The sequence below is a fragment of the Bubalus bubalis genome, chromosome 9 (assembly GCF_019923935.1).
Source record: "Bubalus bubalis isolate 160015118507 breed Murrah chromosome 9, NDDB_SH_1, whole genome shotgun sequence".
Classification (NCBI taxonomy): Eukaryota; Metazoa; Chordata; class Mammalia; order Artiodactyla; family Bovidae; genus Bubalus; species Bubalus bubalis.
Window position 1 is genome coordinate 32,755,562 of NC_059165.1, and position 25,796 is coordinate 32,781,357.

At 37.5% G+C, this 25,796-nt stretch overlaps 1 long non-coding RNA gene across 3 annotated transcripts in view; it reads right to left on the reverse strand.

The window, feature by feature from the left end:
* Positions 1 to 25,796, reverse strand: part of LOC123335008 — a 604,601-nt gene that overhangs the window by 199,271 nt on the left and 379,534 nt on the right. The gene's annotated exons all lie outside the window — the stretch shown is intronic.

Sequence of the window (25,796 nt, forward strand, 5' to 3'; positions counted from 1 at the left end):
TATCAGTTTACAACTTCTGACCTACTTTTTAAAATCTATCCCATCTGTCACACATTAAGTGAATGATTCTTATCACTACCTTTTTTTTTAATGACTTAAGAAAAAAAAAGACACAGAGATACTCAAGGGATTAAGTTGATCATAAAACCATGATTATGTCCTGTATTCAAATCTTCTGCTTCCTAATACAGTGCCCTGTGATCTAAACCACTGAACTGGGCAGTCGATCTTCCAAACATTGTGACCAATAAAAAAGATCAGGTTAGAGAGCACAGGTAGTTAGAGGTAAACTTTGCTCCCTTTTCCTACTTTTTTGTTTGGATTCCATTGGCCTCTAGTCATTCAGTGTCACTATTTCTTCCACTTATTCATCCTACCCCAGACTCCATGATTTGGAAATAAAAAAGGTGAATAAAATTTTCACTAAGAAATAAGATGTTTATGATTATTGGGAATAATTTTCACTTCAAAGTGAAATGCCAAGGAATGGCAAATTCTTGACTAAACCAAGTTATATAATATTTAAATTTGGGGCATCTATCACGGGCCATGTGGGGAGCCAGAGTTGACAGGGAGGTTCGGAGAACCACCCAGGATTATGGATGCTGTTCTTGTTTGGTGATGGTGACTGATTTCATTCTACTTTAGGACTGAGTAATACTTGTGTAATTTGAGATAAAAAGATTTTAAGAATTCTTCTAAAGCCACCTTGTTTTTTCCTTCCTTATAACCTCTAAAACTAAAAAATAAATATAGAGATGAATGTAGATAATTTTATGCAATGACTCATTTGTGTATCAGTTCCAAAACTTCTAACATTGCATAGCTCTAACAATAACAACAAAAATATTAGTAACTCACTTACTCGAAGTTCCTCTAATTTAGGGGATTCTCAGAAAATTCTGAGATATGCATCTGCCAAGAAAAGCTGGTGCTTAGTGTAATTCACAGATAATATTTGCTACTGCAAAGATACATAATTCTATATTTACTACTTAGCTAGGAATTTTAGTTTACAATTTCAAGGGATGAGATTCAATCCAAGTGTGAGGAAGCAAGCTTATTTCACTCCCTCTTCTCCTTTGTAACTGTCTATGGGTCACTAGATTGTAAGGGTCCTTCTTACAATCCACTTACTGATGAAACTAACCACATGGAGTCTTACAGTTGTCTGCTGGAGCACATCTAGCTTTCTCAAATTGAGGACATGCTAAACAGACTTAAATCCATCAAACAACATCTCTTTTAAAATCTTTTAACAAAAGGTATCAAAGGCTTGAAATGTCTTTTGAGATGACTGGTAAAATCTCAGATTACCACCTCCAGGTATATTCTCCCTAGGTTTTATCCATTTATATGGATGCAGTCCAAAATAAATGTGACTAGACTTTCCAGGTATTCCTTAGAGATAAAAATGGAGAGGCATCAACATTGTGTCTGACACACACACACACACACACACACACACACACGCACTTACCTAGTGTCTATATATATTATGTGTGCATATCCATATATACATAGTATATATGTGTATGGGATTCTCTAATGGCTCAATGGTAAAGAATTCACCTGCAATGCAGGACACATAGAAGATGAGAGCTTGATTTCTGGGTTGGGAAGATTCTCTAGAGGAGGAAATAACAAACCATTCCAGTATTCTTGCCTGAAAAATGCCATGGACAGACAAGCCTGGCAGACTACTGTCCCAGAGGTTGCAAAGAGTTGCAAAGAACTGAGCAACTGATCACATATATGTATATACTATGTGTATAATATATAATTTTCCTATTTTTGCTTAGGTAAAGAAAATAAATGCAGCCATGTAGAGGAAAGGATGTGGGGAATGACAGCATTTTACCTCTGAGCTATGAAAAGACTGATGTGACATGTCAATATATAAGTTTTCAACAATTTATTCATCTACAGAAGCCATAATTGCTGCAATAATTATTTTCTAAAGCTGATAGTCTTGGCTTGATAAAAATATACAGACATCAAGGAAAAACATTCTTTTTGTCTTCTAAGGAGACTGAAAGTAAACAAGCCTTTGTAACCAAGGAGAAATGTTAATTCATTCTACTTTTCCAAAGATACAACCACAACATATCTTATACAGTAGGAACAAATGGGTCATGTTTCTTCTTTTTGCCTTGTCATATTTTAATTCAAATGTTAAAAAGTTAAATCTTTGAAGAGTTTTTCTCAAAGTATAATGGAACTCAGTGGTAACCCAAATTATTATGAGTCAATTATGAGAAAACAATTATTGGTTACCTACACGCTGCCTGACACTTTGCTGGGTATTAAGAAATGTAGGCATAAAATATGTCTCTTCCCTTACGTAGTTTTCAATTTTGTTGGAAAGACAAAGGCAACAGAGAGCACAGGAGAAAAAGTAAGATAAGAATAATAGCTGATTTTTTGTGGTACCAGGAATTATAGCATTCAGCTCAGTTCAGTTCAGTTCAGTGACTCAGTCGTGCCCGAGTCTTTATGATCCCATGAACCACAGCACGCCAGGCCTCCCTGTCCATCACAACTCCTGGAGTCCACCCAAACACATGTCCATTGAGTCTGTGATGCCATCCAACCATCTCATCCTCTGTCTTCCCCTTCTACTCCTGCCCCAGTTTCCTAGCATCAGGGTCTTTTAAATGAGTCAGCTCTTTGCATCATGTGGCCAAATTATTGGAGCTTCAGCTTCAACATCAGTCCTTTCAATAAATACCCAGGACTGATCTCCTTTAGGATGGACTGGTTGGATCTCCTTGCAGTCCAAGGGACTCTTAAGAGTCTTCTCCAACACCACAGGTCAAAAGCATTAATTCTTCGGTACTCAGCTTTCTTTGTAGTCCAACTCTTACATCCATACATGACTACTGGATAAACCATAGCCTTGACTAGATGGACCTTTGTTGGCAAAGTAATGCCTCTGCTTTTTAATATGCTGTCTAGGTTGGTCATAACTTTCCTTCCAAGGAGTAAGTGTCTTTTAATTTCATGGCTGCAATCACCATCTGCAGTGATTTTGGAGCCCCCCAAAATAAAGTCTGACACTGTTTGCACTGTTTCCCCATCTATTTCCCATGAAGTGATGGGACCAGATGCCATGATCTTCGTTTTTTTGAATGTTGAGCTTTAAGCCAACTTTTTCAGTCTCCTCTTTCACTTTCATCAAGAGGCTCTTTAGTTCTTCACTTTCTGCCATAAGGGTGGTGTCATCTGCATATCTGAGGTTATTGATATTTCTCCCGGCAATCTTGATTCCAGCTTGTGCTTCCTCCAGCCTGGAATTTCTCATGATGTACTCTGCATATAAGTTAAATAAGCAGGGTGACAATATACAGCCTTGACATACTCCTTTTACTATTTGGAACTAGTCTGTTGTTCCATGACCAGTTCTAACTGTTGCTTAACTGTGGAAAATTATGAAAGAGATGGAAATACCAGATTCCCTGACCTGCCTCTTGAGAAACCTGTATTATAGCATTGGATATGTCAATTACCAAAACAAATTGATAGGCTACATTACTATTCAATATTCTAATATTTGTTTGGTTTTGTACTCTCTTCTTTTTCATTGCTTATAGTCTTACTCAGAGAAGGCAATGGCACCCCACTCCAGTACTCTTGCCTGGAAAATCCCATGGACGGAGGAGCCTGGTAGGCTGCAGTCCATGGGGTCGCTATACTGGTTGAGGAAAGGGGACATTTGTGTCCTGTATGAATAGTAGGTTGAACTGTCTTGGGAATGAAGGAAAATATACTTTTTTTATTTTTTCATAGCTTCTCAGGTGGTTCTAGTGGTAAAGAATCTGCCCACCAATGCAGGAGATGAAAGAGACGTGGTTCAGTCTCTGGGTTAGGAAAACCCACTGGAGTAGGAAGAGGCAACTCACTCCAATATTCTTACCTGAAAATTCTATGGACAGAGGAGAATTGTGGGCTACAGTTCATGGGGTCTTAAAAGAGTCAGACATGACTGAGTGACTGAGCATATGCTAGGGGAAATAAGCTATTTTTTTAACATGATACTGTAATATTTCATAAATGAGTTAGCTGACTTTCCTTCCTAAAAATAGTTAACCAAAAAATTAAAAGTATAGGAATTTAGGAAAAATCTTTTTATTTTAAAAGTTATACATTAAAATTATAAAGCATATTAGCAAAACAAAGTTGATCAGAACTTTCAAAACATAACCTGAGTATTAAAAATAATAAGACATGAATAATATCATATATGAAACGAGTCGCCAGTCTAGGTTCGATGAATGATACGGGATGCTTGGGGCTGGTGCACTGGGATGACCCAGAGGGATGGTACGGGGAGGGAGGAGGAGGGTGGAGGGTTCAGGATGGGGAACATGTGTATACCTGTGGTGGATTCATGTTGATATATGGCAAAACCAATACAATATTGTAAAGTTAAAAAATAAAAAAATAATAAAAATAATAAGACATATTTAAAATATTGTACTTTCAAAAGAAAATTTTGAACTGCTAAAATGTAAAGAAATACCTTTGTAAATAGAGGAAATGATTAAAAAAAATACAAAGATGTAGGTGATTTGATGAAAGGGGGGCATAACAAATGGTTGAAGCTGAAAACAGTGAAGATTAGGTAGAAATGTACACAGAGAGGGGAAAACACAGCAACACTTCTGAAAAAACAGCCTATGAACAAAATAAACCAGGAAGAGATACGGGCATGTGGACAGTGTTCAATTTCTCTGCTCCTTGTTTCATTCAGCTTTGTTAGTATATTTTTCATACAGCTGCTGTAATATGGTGGTTAAAGCAATAATTTAGCCCCCGAATTGTTTATGGATCACTGTGACATCCACATAAAGAAATGGAATTCCTTAAATGAAATAAGACAGAGAAAGAAATACTGCATTGTATCACTTATACATGTAATAAAAAAAAAAAGTCATACTCATAGATGAAAGTGTAGAATGGCAATTGGAAAGAGTTGGGGGAAACAAGGGGATGGGTGTTTGGTAAAAGGGTACAAACTTTCGATTATAAGATAAATAAGTCTTGAAAATTGAATGTATAAAATGATGACCATAGTTGATAATATTGTATTATATAATTGAAATTTAAGTATTTTCTCTCTTACACAAAAAGTTATGCAAAGTGATGGATGGCATTATATTGATGGTGGGGACCATTTCACAATGTATTCATATATCAAACCATCATGTTGTGCACTTTAAATATATTAACAATTTTATTTGTTAATTACAGATTAACAAAGCTGAAAAGAAAAAAAAAAACTGACAGAACTTTCTATTTACCAATGATTTTTGAGCTAGTTTACATTACAGAAGCATGTTGTGGTAGAACAAACTTCAGTTATTTTAAAAAACAATTACATCATTTGCCAACTTTGGATTTTCAAAGGGATATGTCTGCCTTTTTTTAATGAAAACTTGGATATTAATATTCACAAATTTTTAATAGTCTATAATTTACTGAATGAAAAATAAACTATATACTTATTATACAACATAGTAAATGTTAATATTGAGATACACAAAAAATGGAACTTCTAGAATTCTGAACATAATATTTTCTTTCCAGCTTTAGTGCTTTAGCTTTAAACACCCCCTCCTTCTTTGCCAGGATGACAATTTCTTACTCATCTTGTAAGAATCTCCCTCTTATGAAGAATCTCCTCCTCAATGAATCTTACATTGACTATCCATAGGAAGATTACTCAGATTTTTGAACAACCCGTGTGCCTTGTACAGATCACTTTTAATATAAGCTTAGATAAGAACGGGCTTCCCTGGTGGCTCAGATGGTAAAGAGTCTGCCTACAATGCGGGAGACCTGGGTTCGATTCCTGGGTTGGAAAGATCCCCTAGAGAAGGAAATGGCAACCCACTCCAGTACTCTTGCCTGGAAAATCCCATGGACGGAGGAGCCTGGTAGGCTACAGTCCATGGGGTCGCAAAGAGTTGGACACAACTGAATGACTTCACTTCACTTTACTTCACTTTAAATAAGAACAGGTATAGTAAACAAAGTGCATATATCGGTCACAAAAATTAACACTGACATGGCATGATAGTAAGTGTTTAATGAGCATATACTGAATAAACAAGGAAGTGGTTATCTCTGCCTTGAGGAAGTTGAGACGGAATAAATTTAAAAGTAAGCCATTACTCTGGTCTCTGCAGAATAAATTCAGAGATTGAGGAACACGCAGGTGATTATTAGGTAGCAGTGATAATTAAGCAAAAGCCTCAGTGGTATTAATTCTGGTAATATGAGTTGTAGTAAAGCTAAATTTCATGAACCAAAATGGCAAATTTCAAATTATAATAGAACTCTATGTCAACAGCAAAGATTTTTTTCTCATCTGAACAATTCTATGGCGGGATTTGTGGCATTACTTCTAAAAGTTCAGTCGAACTTGCTTCAATGCTACATTTTTTTTCCCCTAGAAATCCTTTGAGATAGACATTTTAATAACACAAATAATCAGAGTACACTTCTGTTGTTAAGAGATTTAAATGAGGTATACTAGTAGAGGTTATACACAGAAGAACTGTACAAAAAAGATCTTCACGACCCAGATAATCATGATGGTGTGATCACTGACCTAGAGCCAGACATCCTGGAATGTGAAGTCAAGTGGGCCTTAGAAAGCATCACTATGAACAAAGCTAGTGGAGGTCATGGAATTCCAGTTGAGCTATTCCAAATCCTGAAAGATGATGTTGTGAAAGTGCTGCACTCAATTAGCCATCAAATTTGGAAAACTCAGCAGTGGCCACAGGATTGGAAAAGGTCAGTTTTCATTCCAATCCCAAAGAAAGGCAATGCCAAAGAGTGCTCAAACTAGTGCACAATTGCACTCATCTCACACGCTAGTAAAGTAATGCTCAAAATTCTCCAAGCCAGGCTTCAGCAATATGTGAACTGTGAACTTCCTGATGTTCAAGCCGGTTTTAGAAAAGGCAGAGGAACCAGAGATCAAATTGCCAACATCTGCTGGATCATGGAAAAAGCAAGAGAGTTCCAGAAAAGCATCTATTTCTGCTTTATTGACTATGCCAAAGCCTTTGACTGTGTAGATCACAATCAACTGTGGAAAATTCTGAAAGAGATGGGAATACCAGACCACCTGATCTGCCTCTTGAGAAATCTGTATGCAGGTCAGGAAGCAACAGTTAGAACTACACATGGAACAACAGACTGGTTCCAAAGAGGAAAAGGAGTTCATCAAGGCTGTATATTGTTACCCTGTTTATTTAACTTATATGCAGAGTACATCATGAGAAATGCTGGACTAGAAGAAGCACAAGGTGGAATCAAGATTGCTGGGAAAAATATCAATAACTTCAGATATGCAGATGACACCACCCTTATGGCAGAAAGTGAAGAGGAATTAAAAAGCCTCTTGATGAAGGTGAAAGTGGAGAGTGAAAAAGTTGGCTTAAAGCTCAACATTCAGAAAACGAAGATTATGGCATCTGGTCCCATCACTTCATGGGAAATAGATGGGGAAACAGTGGAAACAGTGTCAGACTTTATGTTTTTGGGCTCCAAAATCACTACGGATGGTGACTGCAGCCATGAAATTAAAAGACGCTTACTCCTTGGAAGGAAAGTTATGACCAACTTAGATAGCATATTCAAAAGCAAAGACATTACTATGCCAACAAAGGTTCGTCTAGTCAAGGTTATGGTTTTTCCTGTGGTTATGTATGGATGTGAGAGCTGGACTGTGAAGAAGGCTGAGTGCTGAAGAATTGATGCTTTTGAACTGTGGTGTTGGAGAAGACTCCTGAGAGTCCCTTGGACTGCAAGGAGATCCAATCAGTCCATTCTGAAGGAGATCAGCCCTGGGGTTTCTTTGGAAGGAATTATGCTAAAGCTGAAACTCCAGTACTTTGGCCACCTCATGCAAAGAGTTGACTCATTGGAAAAGACTCTGATGCTGGGAGGGATTGGGGGTAAGAGGAGAAGGGGACGACAGAGGATGAGATGGTTGGATGGCATCACTGACTGGATGGACGTGAGTCTCAGTGAACTCTGGGAGTTGGTGATGGACAGGGAGGCTTGGCGTGCTGCGATTCATGGGGTCACAAAGAGTCAGACATGACTGAGCGACTGATCTGATCTGAGTAGAGGTTTGTGCTTGTAGTATAGCTGTGTAAAAGTGCGAAGTTATTTTGTAGACATTGATTCACAGCACTTATATAACCAACACATACTATCCATATCTTATGTAGTTTCTACAATATATACAATTTAAGAGAATATGAATTAACTGACTTTCAAATTGTAGCCATTTCAGTATAATCTCTGTAATTAATTTTTATCGAAAATATGAAAAATAAAAGATCAGTTCACTACTTTGAACTGCCTTCCTATATCTGTCAGAAGAAGAATGAGGGTACCTATCATTATAGGGCATAAGATGGCAAAAAGAAACAATGTTCTTTTTACTCGGAATAGCCTTTCAGTCCTTATTTACCAAGACTCTCTTAGTCACATTCCTAGATGTACTTTAGTCATTATCAGCCCTGGCATCACCTTTTAAGATCCACGGAAAACCTTATACATGCTACTAAAAGAGCTTGATGCTGGGAAAGATTGAGGGCAGAAGGAGAAGGGGTGACAGAGGATGAGATCATTGGATGGCATCACTGAATCAATGGACATGAAGTCTGAGCAATCCCTGGAAGACAGTGAAAGACAAGGAAGCCTAGCATGCTGCAGTTCATGGGGTTGCAAAGAGTCGGACATGACTTGACAACTGAACAAAAACAACACCATACTAAGCTTTAGATTCTAAACATCATGGTTTATTCATCTCTACATCTTGAGTATTTCATAGATTTCCTGCAACACAGTAACAGTTCAATATATTTTGGTCAAATTGAGTGAATGAATGAATGGAATCAATATTTTGAAAGCTATAATGAAAATCTAGGAAGTCAAACTGACATTGGAACACAAGTTCAATTTAGTTCAATTGTGGAAATTTTTTTAAATTTAAATTTATTTATTTTAATTGGAGGCTAATTTCTTTACAATATTGTATTGGTTTTGCCATATATCAACATGAATCTGCCACGGGTGTACACGTGTTCCCCATCCTGAACCCCCCTCCCACTTCCCTCCCCATACCATCCCTCTGGGTCATCCCAGTGCACCAGCCCCAAGCTTCCTGTATCCTGCATCGAACCTGGACTGGCGATTCATTTCTTATATGATATTATACATGTTTCAATGCCGTTCTCCCAAATCATCCCCCACCAGCCTCTCCCACAGAGTCCAAAAGACTGTTCTATACATCTGTGTCTCTTTTGCTGTCTCGCATACAGGGTTATCGTTACCATCTTTCTAAATTCCATATATATGCATTAGTACCCTGTATTGGTGTTTTTCTTTCTGGCTTACTTCACTCTGTATAATAGGTTCCACTTTCATCCACCTCATTAAAACTGATTCAAATGTATTCTTTTTAATGGCTGAGTAATACTCCATTGTGTATATGTACCACAGCAAATGTGATGTGGCTGTATTCTGCATGTCAACTCTAACGGCAAAACTAGGGTAGTTAAGAAGAAGAGAACTTCTGCAATGGAGAACAGAGCTAATAGTTTCAAACAAAATGTAAAGGAGAAATTGCCAAGGATGTTAAAAATGTGAGAAAAGATGAGAGTAAACTGTCATAAGAACCCAAACCAACCTATCCTAAGCTCTTCTAGTAACGGCTGTGGTGAGAGACTGTACACTTAAGAACTTGAAGCACCAAAATGCCATTATATCAATCTCTTCCTGAAAAGATGAGGAGTCAGAGGTCAGAGAATTTAACTGACTTATTCATGAGATTGAGATGTAGAGAAACCAAACTGGGAATTGCAATTAGAATTGGGATCACCAGAACTGGGTTCTCTACCACAAAGTACACACACACACACATACACACACACACACACACGAACATTATTCCTCACAACTATGCTTTTGTATCTGTTAGGGGTTTTGTTTGGTCCCAGCTACTCTGCAACACGTAGGGAAGATGACTTCCTTGAGGAGATGGCAGAGTTAGCCACAAACTCAGATTAGTGCATTCCCAGTCTAGTATTCCAGTATATAGTAATGGGAGTGGTGCTCAGTTGCACAGCTGTGTCTCATTCTTTGCAACCCCATGATCTGCATCCTGCCAGGCTCCTCTGTCCATGGGATTTCCCAGGCAGAATAGTGGAGTGGGTTGCCATTTCCAGGGAGTAATGAGAGTATTAGCTTTGAAATGATGTTGACTTTAAGATTCCTGCTGTGGCAACCTATAGTTGTATGGCAACAGAAAAAATGACTCTCTAAATATTAATTTTCTATCTGCAACATGGAAATAATGAGTACCTACTTTATACTCTTGCTGTAAGGAGTAAAGGTGATAGTGTAGAGAAAATGAATAGCTCATGACTTGACAGGTGAAGAGATGACATGGCTCATTTAAAAAATGGCTCTAAAGATACCATACTATGTCTTGTAACTTCTCAACATAGATTTATTGGCATGGACACCCCAACTGTGCTGTCTATAACATTCTGAAAGTAAGACTATTATATGAGCAATCAATTCCACTTTGGTTATATATCCAAGGAAAATAAAATAATTTTATATATATATATATATATATATATATATCCATGGGGTCGCTAGGAGTTGGACATGACTGAGCGACTTCACTTTCACTTTTCACTTTTATGATTGGAGAAGGAAATGGCAACCCACTCCAGTAGTCTTGCTTGAAGAATCCCAGGGACGGAGGAGCCTGTTGGGCTGCTATCTATGGGGTTGCACAGAGTTGGACACGACTGACGTGACTTAGCAGCAGCAGCAGCAGCTCCCCCACACACACAAACACACACACACATATACACATATATATATACATTAATACACACATATACAAGCATACATATATACAATGAAATATTATTCGCCTTCAAAAATAAGGAAATCCTGTTATTTGTGACATGAATGAATTTGAAGTGTATTATGCTAAGTGAGATAAGCTAAATAGATAAAGACAAATACTGCATAGTGTCACTTAGATGTAGGCTCAAAAAACAAAAAGGGCAAACTAATAGAAACAGAAATAGAAGGCAAATAGTTGCCAGAGGTGGGAGGGATGAGGGAGGGGAAAATAGAGATTGACAAAAAGTTAAAAAAAATAAAATTGGGAAGTTATTACTGGTTATAGTCTCAAGTCCCAGTGACAAATATGTATCATTCAGAAATCCAATTAGTAAAGATGTCAGTAGTAACATTTTGAAATTAAAATAAATAATAATGCTTACTGGTAGGCTACATTTTGTTTTTTTATACATTGTTATCTGTGGAATGCAGGCTGGGAGGAAAGACTACAATCACGCCCTTCTCCTCAGAATCTTCAATAGCATCATGTTTTTAGTGTGTTTCCTTTCTCAGTCTGACTTCACTTTGCTTTTTCAGACCTTTACACATTTTTTGCCCCAACAAAGACTTCACAGTGGTCACAGTTACTGATACAGAAAGTTTCTGAGAACTCTAATTAAAATTTTCTGCCACAATAATTCTTGCTGCCACTTCCCTACCCTTCCCCCTTGCCTTTTTGCCATTGCCATTAAATGGATGCTTTCCAGGAACATCCTTCATAAATCCTTAAACATTTTTTGCACACACCCTGAACCCTGTCCAATTTGTGACCACACCTACACCAAACTTCATCTCTTACAAAGCCTTAACAGTTTTCATGAAACATCAGTAAAAGTATCTCTCCTGGCCTATACTGGCCTTCCCAGGCAGTATCTTTCCAGGAAAGAACTTATTTTTGTAAATTTGAAACAGGTTGCTTTCTCCAGGCCAACAAAACTCTGGAAGAGGAAGCAGAGTGGGCTGGGCTACAAAACCAACTTACTCCTAAACCAAACCCACAGGACAAATTCTTTATCAATCCTTTTTGGCCACCTGATGAAAAGAATTGACTCATTGAAAAAGACCCTGATGCTGGGAAAGATTGAAGGCAGGAGGAGAAGGGCACAACAGAGGATGAGATGGTTGGATGTCATCACTGACTTGATGGACATGAGTTTGAGCAAACTCCTGGAGTTGGTGATGGACAGGGAAGTCTGGAATGCTGCAGTCCATGGGGTCACAAAGATTCGGGCACAACTGAGTGACTGAACTGAATTTTGGGGCCAGACATGTTTCAGAATTTAGACATTAGGAAGGTAATTAGAAGCATATTTTTGTATATGTGACAGTGTTAGGGGTGAAGTGAAAGTTGACCCCATGGACTATATAGTCCATGGAATTCTCCAGGCCAGAATATTGGAATGGGTAGCCATTTCCTTCTCTAGGGGATCTTCCTAACCCAGGGATTGAACCCAGGTCTCCCACAATGCAGGTGGATTCTTTACCAGCTGAGCTACAAGGGAAGCCCATGTGTTAGGGGTAACATCCTATAATCAAACACATTAATATTTCTTCAGAAATGTGTGAACAGTCACGTCATCAAAGATCAATAAAAGCCATAAGAGCCTCATGTCAGATCAGGGCAGGTTTGCCTCCAAATGTGATCAGGTTGGGCTAAAAGACTGAAAATTTTCTTGTAATTCATGTTCAGGTAAAACTCAACGTAAGCTAAGCTGAACTCACATTTGATGGCAAGCCTGGCTTGATCTGACACAAGGCTATTTTACAGTTATCAATTCATCCATAAGCTTCTTGAAAATGAGACTTATAATTTATTCCTCTGTAGGTCCTCTGCAACCCCAACATCCCTGAAATTTCAAGTAGGAGAAGCTCAACATATTTGCTGAATTGAATATACACATACATATTTATGCATATCAAGATGAGTACTATTTCAAAAACAAGAGGTGGAAGACAACGAAATCTTAGTTATCACAGACTAGCAAATAAGACGAAACATTTGTACTTCTCTTCTCCCCTTGTCTCTCATACCTCTAGGAAGTATCTTGCTAAGTAAATGAAATCTGCATCCTTTCCCTTTCCCTAGCAGAAACTCACATGCTAGAAACAGAAGCCAATGTTTCTCTGTTTTGCTTCCTTATTCTAATGAATAAGATAAGACTTTGAGGGATCTTTCACTGACTCACAGACACTGAGGAATATTACTCTTTTTTTTAACATTTTTGTTGTACATATATAATAAGAGCAAACAATGGTTATTTCAGGCAAACTGAACTAAAACTAGTTACACCACCTTTAATTTCCATATGTTGATATTTAACCTTTGTTACATAAAATGTGCTTTATGTAAGAAATAATTACCATTGCACTAGAATTGATCTTTTATGTTTAGAAGTAAATATACTGCTTGAATTGATATAATTTATGAATTATATATATATATATATATATATATATATATACACACCTATCTTTCTATAGAGATAGCAAAATGTTCTTTCTTGTTAATCCTTGAGGATGAAACATTACTACAAAAAAGTGTGGCTATTTTCAGAAGTAGAGTAGAAACTACTTCTGGTGATAATATCAAAAGCCCCTGGTATCTAGGTAACAGAAAATCCTTTCATGTTTATTGTTCCTCATCTTCATGGTACATAAAGAGAGATATGTAGCCTTAACCTTCAACCTCTATGGCTTTTTCACAATAGACTTTTTTTTTTTAATCTAAACCAGTTACGAAACTAGGGAAAAGTCATAGGAAAAAAAATAATCCATATGAATAATTAATACATGAATAGAGTCCTATGCTAAAATTACTCCAAAGAGCAAATGAAGATATCAATCACTAATTAAGCACTACTTAAGGAAATTACCTGGAATTCCATTTCATATCAATGGTTCAAGTTTGTTTTTGTTTTTTTTAACTGAGGAATATCTAAGATTTCACCAAGTGAAAACACCTTACTGATCTGGCTATAGAATCAATTATGTGTTGTTTCTTAGAAAAGATCATTAATGTGTTTGGCTTAGGCAAGGTTCTCCTGAAAGGAGAGTCTGAGAGGAGACTTTAGGTGGTCCCCCAGCCAGAATAGGAGACAGAGAGGGAAAACCACTAGAGTAAATATGAGCTAGGTGCCATTATGAAAAAAAAAACAAAAAAACAAAAAAAACAACTGTGCTCAATTCCACTACAAACCCTTTGAGTTACTTGTAGACAGCATGGATGCCCTACCAAAGGATGAAAGGCATCATCATTCTTTCACTGATCTATTTATTCCACTGGTTGAAGGGTGTCCTTAGGGTATTAACTCCCTACTTAAGTTTGTGTTCATCTGCTCTTGAGCTGATCAAGAGACAAAAGAAAATCCATGCGGATCAAACCTCTTGGTTATTAAAAGAATGGTATTTGTAACTTGTTAAAAGGGATATTGGAGAGTCATAGACAAGACTGGGCCCTTCCACTTTCATTGTTGGGACTCATATAAATTATTTTTTGAAAATGGAATGATTACCATGCTCCAAATGGAAATGGCAACCACTCCAGTATTCTTGCCCAGAAAATTCCATGGACAGAGCTTGGCAGGCTACATCCACAAAGTCACAAAGACATGGACATGACTGAAGCAAGTTAGCACACAGGCACACAGAAACACCACACATGCAAACACACACACACACACACACACTTATTCAGTAGATATATTTCTGTGAAATTATGTACCTATTTTCTGACATTTTTATTGAAGCATATAAGACACTCTTCTCAGCACTTCAAAATGAAACAGAAATTTTTTAGTCAATATTGTACAAGATGGCCCATGTACCTCCCCAGGGTGGCAATGGCTGTGTTATGCTCAGAACATCTCTGGTCATCCCCAACCCATAATCCAAGACACATTTTCAAAATAAAAAAAAAAAACAAACAAAAAGCACACCAGCAGAGAGCTTAGAGTCCAATAAGGGCAATCAGGAATTTTTACTAAAATATTAAGTGGAAAATAAATTTAAGTAGAAAGTGATTCATTTGGTACTAGGTTTGACAGAAGTCTGGCAGGAAAAAGGCACAATCCTAATCTTTGTATAATAATTACTTACGAGTGGGAGCTATGGAATAATTTAAAGGACTGGAGGGTTATGATTCGATTTGCATTTCAGGAAGATTACTTAGGTAAATTTAAAGAGAATATTCGAGGAAAGTGTGAAGCTGAAGGCAGGAAGATGAAAGAGGAGGCTAGTGCAGAAAAACAGACAAGAAGTCTACAGACAAGATGCAGGAAGTGGGAGTAGAATGAGGGCAGGGGAAAGATTTCAGGACTATTTGTTTTTGTTGCTGTTTACTTGCTAAGTTGTGTCTGCCTCTTTTGCGACCCCGTGGACTGTAGCCCACCAGGCTCCTCTGTTGATGGGATTTCCCAGTCAAGAATACTGGTGTGGGTTGCCGTCTCCTCCTCCAGGAGATCTTCCTGACCCAGGGATCTAACCTATGTCTCCTGCATTGGCAGGTGGATTCTTTACCACTGAGCTACCAGGGAAGCCCCTTCAGGAGTATAAAAGCAACATAATAGGAAATGTGGTGACTGAGTGATTGTTGTGAATAAGAGAAAAAGAGGTCTCTCTGTTGCTTCCTGGTTTCTGCTTGGGTAGTATAGAGAAAACTTTATTGACTATGCTTGGGTGGCAAGGTAGACTAAAATGACAAAGCAAGCCTCAAATCCATCTTTTCAGGTTTCTATTAAAGCAAGCTTTACTGTTCAATTTTAAAAACAAAAGGAATGTATGCAATTTGTACTTTCAAAATTGCTTTTTGTTTTCTGCTTATTTTTCCACATACACACAAAAAAATCACAAGGAGACTCACAAGTAGCCTTCTTCTAATTACCCTAATTCACTTGATGTTTAGGTGAATTAATATACTTGAATTTATTCCCTTGTAATGGATCGACTTGTCTAGCCAGCCAATAAAAGTGGCATTGGGACTCCATGTATTTCTGCCAGTATTATATTATAGCAACTGACAATAATAGCAGTAATAATTATCCAATTTCAAGACAGAGAAGTACCTTTGACCTCTATTTGATCCCCCTGGTCTATCCAAGTCTGATTCAGCATTGATTTCTTTCCCAAGGAAGTTGCTATAATCATGTTATGGCTGATTTATCACAATATGCTTTCTGGCTAGTAATTTCTCATCTTGAACTTGCTTCTCTCATTTTTTTTCTCCATGAAAAGACATATTGAAATGTTATGCCTTTCCTCCCCCCACCCCTCAAAGGAAAGCACATTCTCCAAGTGTTCTTTCATATTTCTTTCAGGGAGTAGTGGTAAGTGACCTATGGTCTTTGAGATCTATCCTAATTGCACTATACATGTTGGCAGAACAAATATCAAGCATGAATAAAATAAGTAAAGCTCCCTGTATAAAATCTAATTTAGATTGCAAATATGGTAATGGGAAAAAACATATGTTCAGAAAATATCAGGTTTAGGTTTTAGATTTTTGTACCAAATATTCTTGTGTTTTTAGGAGTAAGTCACTTTGAATTTTGGTGTTGTTGCTTATGAATGACTTCTAGTTGAACCCATCTTATATATATGAACTTTAAGCATATCCAAAAATTGTGATAAGAAATATAATGGAAAAATTTATTGTAGCTTAGTGTAGGGTCCAAGTCAGTTAGTAGATAAGTAAGGACTTATCATTTTAAACAGGTGAGGGTTCACTTTAGCTGAATTTTAAGTAAAAAAACAAAACAAAACCAAAAACACCTTTAACATTATCTAAAGTCCTCACTTTCTAAATGACAAAATTGGGAGTCAAAGAGATGAAGCAATGTGACCAAGATTCACACTGCTTACTACTTGACCCTTCAGGGTACTTTAAATCTTATAATTCCTAATCCAAATCTTCATAATTTCTCCTCTAAAAAATTAACAGTGACTGGAAATGGGTATTAACAAACTAATTATTCAGGAGCAATCAGGTAATGCTGTTTAAACAACTTCCAGTACTTTATGGTTTAAATTTTTGTTTTCTTCGTTTCCTGTTTCATATTTGCTGTGGGTTGCTAGGAGCTCTGCATTGTATTATTATTATCAGGTCTTAGGCTGACAAAACAGCCGGTATCTTGATCTGTGCCAGTCAGGATAAGGAAGAGTGGGAGAAAGGGGCAAAGCATCTTGTGGGTCTTAAGCTACCTACTGCAAGTGACAAGTCACTTCTGTCTCACCTCATTGGCCAAACAAGTCACACGGCCATATCTAACTCCAAAAGAGATGAAAAAGTTACATTCTACCATATGCCCAGAGAATGTGACATATTTGAATGAGTATAAATAATGAATACCTTGGCATGTTCAACGAGTAAAGAGCCTGGAAAATTCAAGTTTATTCCCTAAAAAAGGGAGAGAATTTAGGAAATGTTCTTTAGAGTCAGATTTATAGAATCCAATTCTTTTATGATGTGTCCCAGAGTCTCTGACATAAACCAAAACTTCAGGGACAAAAAGGTATATGCTTATCAACATTTAACAGTTAGTGTCTAAGGTAGATGGCACATACTAGTGGCCAGCTGGCCAGATTCAGTAGATGGTTATTTGGCTCACAGAGAAACTCAGTACTTTTTTTCTTTTTAATTGAAATAGTTACTGATATTTTTAAAATGAAGATTTCATGTACAAATTTGTTTTGTTTTGTTTTTGGTTTTGGTTTCCTTGAAAAATGATAAGATCTGCCAGAAGTGGACGAGCATTCCTCTATGGGAGAAGCTGGCTGGACTGACTAACATTTCCCTGTGTAGTTCAGTCAAGCCTTTACCGGTTTGTCACAAACTTCACAATTCCCTATTTTCTAACATCTGGATTGAGCCACTTGTTTAAGGTGAATGACCTATTGGAAACTAACTGTTTACCGAAATGTATTGCCCCCTTGGGGATGAATGGTAGCTTTTATTTCTCAGCTTTCTTTGCACTTGTGACATGGAATCCAGTCCCCTCCAGCGCAATGTGAACGCAGGTAAAGTGAGCCACTTCCAGACCTGGCCCATTTTCCGTATATTTCCATGCCTAGATGTTCTGAACACCTACTCTGATCTCCTACAAGGATTAAAAAATATCTGTAAGGTATATTCAGTCTCTGCAATTTTGAGATCTATTTGTTATAACAAAAAGCCTGGTCTAACTAATACATGAGTCATGCAGGTTTCTGAGTGTATGCTGACAATACCACATAAAAAGATTCTTGAATATAATATTCTTGAAAACTTTCAAGAAACAAATCCTTTCAGCTTCATTTAGCTTGGGCAGCGGGGCAGGAGTGAGGAATTCCAGGCAAAGAGAAACACAAAAGAACGAAAAAATGATATGAAAATATACACATTAATGGTTGGAGAAACAGTAGCTGAATCATCTGGCTGCAATTTAAGAAGAGGTGGAGGAGAAAGTACACAGTTTTAGAGGATAAGAAGGCCGGGCTAAAAAAATCTGGACTGGACTGTGGGGGAAAAATCAGTGAATTTTTTGAGAATAAGAGTGATATGATCTTTCATATGTTTGTAGGGCCACTAATTTGATAGCACTGTGAATTTTAAGTAGGTGAGCCTGGAGAAAGTTGGATAGTTAGAAGACACTACAAATATACAGTTGAAATACAGAGTAACTGCTATCATTTATTGAATGTTTAATAATTCCTATGTGCCGGGAGCCAGCATATTGCATATTGAGTGCATATTGCATATTGAGTGCAGCACTTTCCACAGCATCATCTTTCAGGATCTGGAATAGCTCAACTGGAATTCTATCACTGCTGGGAGCCAGCGTGAGGAGCTCCACCCATGACAAAGGTCATGAGGAAGGAGGCTCGGCATACGCAAAGGCGGGATCGAGCCTCAGGAGTCCCCCTGGAAATTCTCGAGCATCTACCCCCAAACCAGAGTCTGCCTACTTTCTGCTTTGCATTTCACCTACACCTCTGACTTTAGAGGGGGCTGTCCCCCACTACCTCTCTCTGAAAAAAGAGTTAGCTTACAGCTCCAGTTAATAATTCCTGGGTGTGACAGTGTTTAACCTACAAACTCCTTTGGAAATCCTCTAGCCTGCCTGAATAGGTTTTTCCGGCCACATGTGATTGTTCAGAGCCTCCCAACTGTGAGAGGCAGGAGATGTTCTAAACTGCCTAAACACAGATTCCTTTGAGTAGTTAAAAGATTGATTAGAAATTGTATTGGTGAAGGGTTTTTCACTTGTTGGGCCAATGTTTGCTGCTAAGTCTCCATACTCCTTACCTACTGTGTCCTTGGCAGTGTATTGATTGATATAATGGGTGTATAGAAATGTAAAATGCAGCTTTGTCCAATGCTTTTTTGGAGGCTGGTGCCTGACTTTGGAATAATCACCTTTAGAGAAAAATAAGTTTCTTAAAATGTTAACAGGCCTCCGGGCCAGAAGATGATGTCAATCACCTGAACTTTTGCATATGATAAGTTTGAAAGCCTGGCTTAGATTAGAACCAGGAACTGCTGTCCTTGCATGACTCCACCCCTTCCCCCATTATCCTCTATGCATACCTTAAGGTATAAAAACTACTTTGGAAAATAAAGTGCGGGCCTTGTTCACTGAAACTTGGTCTCCCCATGTCACTCTCTCTCCCAAATTCTAGCTGAGTCTCCATCTGGAGCACGGAACCCACCATGCTTGCTAATTATGCCTGGGCTTCTAAGATCCGACTGGGGAGGCAGTGTCTCCTCTCCTTCGGGAGAACGGAAGGACGCCTGCGGCCTACGTAAGTGGTGCAAACTTCTTGTCTTGAAGTTTTATTGGTCTCCCGCGTAAACCAAGCTACTCAGCCTCTTTTCTCCACTGAATTTTCCTACTGAGCTATCCTCATTCTATTACTCTTTGTATCCTTAATTAACGTGTAATTAAGCAGTTGTTTCCTGACCCTCGCCTATGCCGTCTCTCCTTCGAATACCCTGGATCAGCTGGGGCTGGACCCCGGCACCTATGCCCTAGGCAAATCACTTTCTGTGCACTGTCTCAATGAAAGTAGTATTATAAAACATTTATTTTACAGAAGATTAGCTTAGCAAAAAAAAAATCACATATCTAATGGGTGAGGGAGCTAGGATTTGACTTCAATACATCTTATTCAAAGTCCATACTAATTACTACAACATCATATTGTATAAGGTAATCTGAACTTTGATGTAGATGAGTAGGTAGTAGATATATAGGAATACATTGGAACCACCAATTAATTTAAAATTTATTGATATGCTGTTTAGCACTAAACACTGTGCTGGAAAAGTGAAGCATTACTCTTTTTTTTTTGAAGCGTTACTCTTGATTACCAAAAATTTATAGTCTAGGGGTAGTTGATGACTTGAGTCAGAGATAATGGTCATGTCATTATACCATTATTGTGTCCTTTTCCACACAAAGAAACTGTGGTGATTTTTAAAACTACTATTTCCAGCTTAATACTAAATTGCCATAGAACAATGTGCAAACATTCAATTCAGATATCCAGAACTATGGCTCATATAGCACCAAATATCTAGGACATTGGAAACACTGGGGATGATCAAAATTTGAGACAAATCAAATATTTTTAAAAGAAAATAACGGGAAATATCAGTTGGACAGAGTTGAGTATAGTTGTGATACCACTATTAGAAGAAAATATAATCATGCTGCTGCTAAGTCGCTTCAGTTGTGTCAGACTCTGTGCGACCCCATAGACGGCAGCCCACTAGGCTCCTCTGTCCCTGGGATTCTCCAGGCAAGAACACTGGAGTGGGTTGCCATTTCCTTCTCCAATGTATGAAAGTGAACACTGAAAGTGATGTCACTCAGTCGTGTCCAACTTGTAGCGACCCCATGGACTGCAGCCTACCAGGCTCCTCCGTCCATGGGATTTTCCAAGCAAGAGTACTGGAGTGGGATGCCATTCAAAATAATTTGAAGATTATGAGTACATAAAGTCTTTTTTTTTAATTATTGGTTTTTAAAGATGGCTCCAGATGAATTAAACCTTCCAGTATTTATGTGCTTTTTCTGTTTGTTTGTTTGTATTTTTGTAATTCCTTTGTTCATTGATTTTGGGCTGGCCTGGAATTAGGGTTAACCAAGAGAATATGGCAAATCCAACCTATGCTTGTATGTGCCCAGCCTTTAACAACACAGTCAGCTTCTATCTTTAGATGTCATGTAAGAAGTCTCATTATGAAGATTCCACATGGAGAGAGCACATGGAAAGATAATCTGGAAAGAGAACCCTTCAGACTATAAGAAGAGAGAATGTGGCCCAGGTTTCCCAGAATTCCAGGCAAGCCTTCAGATAATCTGCCCCATCTACTATGTGCCTTCAACAACATGAGAAATCTCAGTGAAGATTAGTTGAATAACTGCCTAACTGCTCCCAGAAAAGATAGATTATTGAAAGATAATTAATGGCAGTTTTAATTTTCTTAAGTTTTGGAAAATTTTGGGTAGATAATAGATAATTAAAATAGGGGACATTATAGGTGAGATATTAGAAAAGAAGAAAGGAATTACTTTGAACTACAGAAATAACCTGACCAAAAGAAAGGCAATTACAAGAACAAAAATAATACCAATAATGATATTATCAGGCATATTTTATTCAATCCCTTGATTGCTACAGGACATTCTTACTGCATTGTGTGTTACTGTATGAATTCAGATATGAGAAAACATATCACATAAGCACTTGAAGTAAGAATATCAAATCCTTCCAATTATAGAAACATGCATTGGATCCTAATCCAAAGGATTGAGCCCATAAGGAGGGTTAAAAATTGTTCCCCCAAACCAAAGCTATAAAAAACTACAATGATTTATGCATTTCATCTATTCTAATTATCATCATAGTTAGAAATGGCATCCCTTCACGTATAATGAAATAGTCTGTTCAGACAGCTGTCCAGTTACTTCAGATTCTAGTCATCCATCATGTAAACCTGCGCAGAGTGGGGTGTGTTATTAACCCGTTGCTTAAAGGGTACCTGGTTTGGTGACTTCAAATTATAATTGGTGAACAGAGGACATTACTACATTGAACTCTCATTTCTCTGTCCAAAATAAATGAACTATATACGGACAGAAGGCTTTAATTCAATCTGTTGCCAACCATCCATACCAGTGAGATACAAGTGAATTGTTGTGTTGCAGGTGAAGTAATTCCTTCCACAGGTTTGACATGCAATAAATAGCTGTAGAGCAAACACATGGACTTCATCAATCCATTGCCTATTGATTTTGAAAGAACATGAAGGACTGATTATTCATCCTGGGTAAAAGAAGAAAAATGAAACCAACCTGAGCAAGGCAAGAATGTAGTGCATTGTTTCAAAGGAAAAGGCATCTGATTATCTTAACCACAGTTTTTGAAGGAATAGTGCACAGTAAAGTCATAAACTTTCCATAAATAAATTTTCAGTTGGACAAATGACAAGAAAATAGAGGTATGAGAGACACTTCTTTATACATGACCAACACATTAATATTATAAGATTCTAGGCATATAAAGAAGGAATATGTTTGTACATATGCATAACTTATGGATGGAAATTGGCACTTATTGTTGGTGTGAAACTTGGAGGACATTATTGAATAAAGGGGATATAAAACATTACTATTTTTAATTATTCAGTATAAAAATCATACATACTTGTAAGCAAAAGCGTATATAATCACACAGAAGAAAAATCTGTACAATAAAAGTGAGACGTTTCTCTTATCTCTTCCTAGTCACATTATCTCTCCCCAGAGAGAACTAATGTCAGCAGGTATACAATTTTTAGATACATTTATAAACCCATACACACCAATATCTATATTTTTGTTGTTGTTTGGTTGTTAGGTAGTGTTGACTCTTTTGTGACCATATGGACTATAGTCCACCAGGCTTCTCCGCCCGTGGGATTTTCCAGGCAAGAATACTGGAGTGGGTTGCCATTTCCTTTTTCAGGGGATCTTCATGACCTAGGGATCAAACCTGTGTCTCCTGCATTGGCAGGTGGATTCTTTATCACTGACCCACCACAGAAACCCATAAATGCCTACATAGACATGCTTTAAAAAGTGGGATTAGAAACTGCATACAGTTCTTCAACTTGTTTTTTATACTTAACGATAGTGACATGGATTGTATTTTCTTCACCATCAGGTCATACAGAGTTGATTCATTTCTTTATTGGTTTGCCTTTATTATAAAGAATAGGTGAAATCAATTATTATTTTTGTTTATGTTTCTTAGTTTATTTGTTCATTTCTTCCCAGGTTTATTGAGATATAATTAACACACATCATTATATAAGTTTAAGGCTTACTGCATAAGTGTGTTATTTACAACTATTGTGAAATGATTACCAGACTAGGTTCAGTTAACAAAGATCTTTTCTTATAGAAAAAAAAGTTAAGTAGAAAAAAGAAAATAAAATGTTATGGTGAGAACTCTTGGATGTACCCTCTTGACAACTTTCCTGTGAACTATTCAGCACTGTTCGCTATAGTTATCACATTTTACATTACATCCCTAATACTTATTTATCTTAAAAATGGAAGTTTGATGGAAGCAACCTAGATGTCCACTTTCAGATGAATGGATAAAGAAGTTGTGGTATATATACACAATGGAATATTACTCAGCCATAAAAAGGAACACATTTGAGTCAGTTCTAATGAGGTGGATGAACCTAGATATCATACAGAGTGAAATAAGTCAGAAAGAGAAATATTGTATTCTAACACATATAAATGGAATCTAGACAAAAGGTACTGAATTTATTTCCAGGGTAGCAGTGGAGAAAGACATAGAGAATAGACTTATGGACATGGGGAGAAGGGAGGAGAGGGTGAGACGTATGGAAAGAGTAACATGGAAACATGCATTATCATATGTAAAATAGATAGCCAATGGAAATTTGCTGTATGGCTCAGGAAACTCAAACAGGGGCTCTGTATCAACCTAGAGGGGTGGGATGGGGAGGGAGATGGGAGGGAGGTTCAAAAGGAAGGAGATATATGTATACCTATGGCTGATTCATGTTGAGGTTTGCCAGAAAACAACAAAAGTCTGTAAACCAATTATCCTTCAATGAAAAAAATGGTGGTGGTGGTGGTTTAGTTGCTAAGCTGTGTCTGACTCTTGAGACCCCATGGACTGGAGCCCACCAGGCTCCTCTGTCAATCAGATTCTCCAGGCAAGAATACTGGAGTGGGTTGCCATTTCCTTCTCCAGGGGATCTTCCTGACCCAGGAATCAAACCCAGGACCCCTGCATTGAAGGCAGATTCTTTACCATAAAATAATAATAATATTTTTTTTTTTTAAAAGGAAATTTGGACCTTTGACCCAAATTCCTCCAATTTCTCCTCCCCCTCTCCAGCTCTGGTAATCTTAAGTCTGTTCTCTTTTTCTATGAGTTTCTTTTGTTTCCATGTCATGCAGTTAGTCCTCAACAGAAACATGATTTGAATCCAGGTTTGTCTGGGCCAAAGCCTAGACTATTAGACACCACAAAAACGTCCCTAAAATTTAGAAGCACTATTGAGCAAAAGGCCATGTCTGTTTATACTTCCAAGGCATGCTAACTCAGTTTTTGTTTACTCATATATTTGGCATATAAATATAACTTGTGCTGGTTGCCTGTCTGCTCTGTGGCCTTCCTGACTGAAGCATGACAGCCCAGGGCAGTAAAGGAGGGTTTTCTGCCTGGGTTCCTGGCCTAGGCTTTGTTATCACCTTTCCAAATCAGACCGCATCCCTCCTCAGGCAAGGTCCACCCCCACTGACAGCAGAATTCCAGGGGTCTTTGCAGGAGGCCTGTGTGGCAGTGGTTTGGGCCAGAAAACACTCATAAGTACTCTCATTCAGTTCAAGGCTCAAATTTTTAGTGCATTAAAAAAACAAAACAAACAAGAAAAACCTCTAAAATATTTCAAAACATCTGTTAATAAAAGTTTAATCGCACGCATGTAAATAAAACCTTATCATATACAAAATTATCTATTCATTTAGGAATCTGATTCTTCCACCCTATCATCTCTGGATTCTTTGACTCACTCACTCATGTAAGGAAAGGTGCTTTCAAAGCTGGGGCTTACAAAATTAATGAAATATTTTCTCTACCATTTCTGAGCTGAACGGTCTTATTATTCTTCCTATGCTACAATTTTGTCATTTGGAAATAATGACACTATTTATTGACCAAAAGATAGTGTTTTGTTTTTTTTTTTCCTATTAAGGGTATTCCTTCCTTAAAATTCTGAAAATAAGTAATTTAAGACCAAATTACATGTGATTTCTCAGGTAGTTATAGGAGAGAAGAGGTTGACTTTAAGCTGCTTGAAGAAAAGTTTTTATAAACATTGGCTCATCAGTCTCATAAAGGAATTTTATTTCCTACACTAGAACTGGCAACGATTCTGTGAGAGTGAAGTGTTCCTGTACATACCGTATCATGCCTTTTAGAATCATAATATTTGGAACATATGTGGCACTCTCCCCCTTAAAGGTACTTTAACAAACATTAGCTATAATTGTAAAGAGCTTTAGGATCCTTAGGGATGACACATATTGTATAAATGTGCCATGTAACCATGTCTATTCCTTCTGTACATTGCTGCATAAATTATCAGAAAATGAGTAAATGGATTTCATTCTCATGCACTTGAATGTTAATTGGGAAGAAAAATCTTCTTTCACTGATTTGGAGATGACATTTATATCACAGTCTATTTGCTTTAGCAGGTATTCACTCTTTGTGAATCTTGACAGATTATAACCTTCGGTGTGCTCTGTGTCTGAAAGTCTTTGTGTGCATCT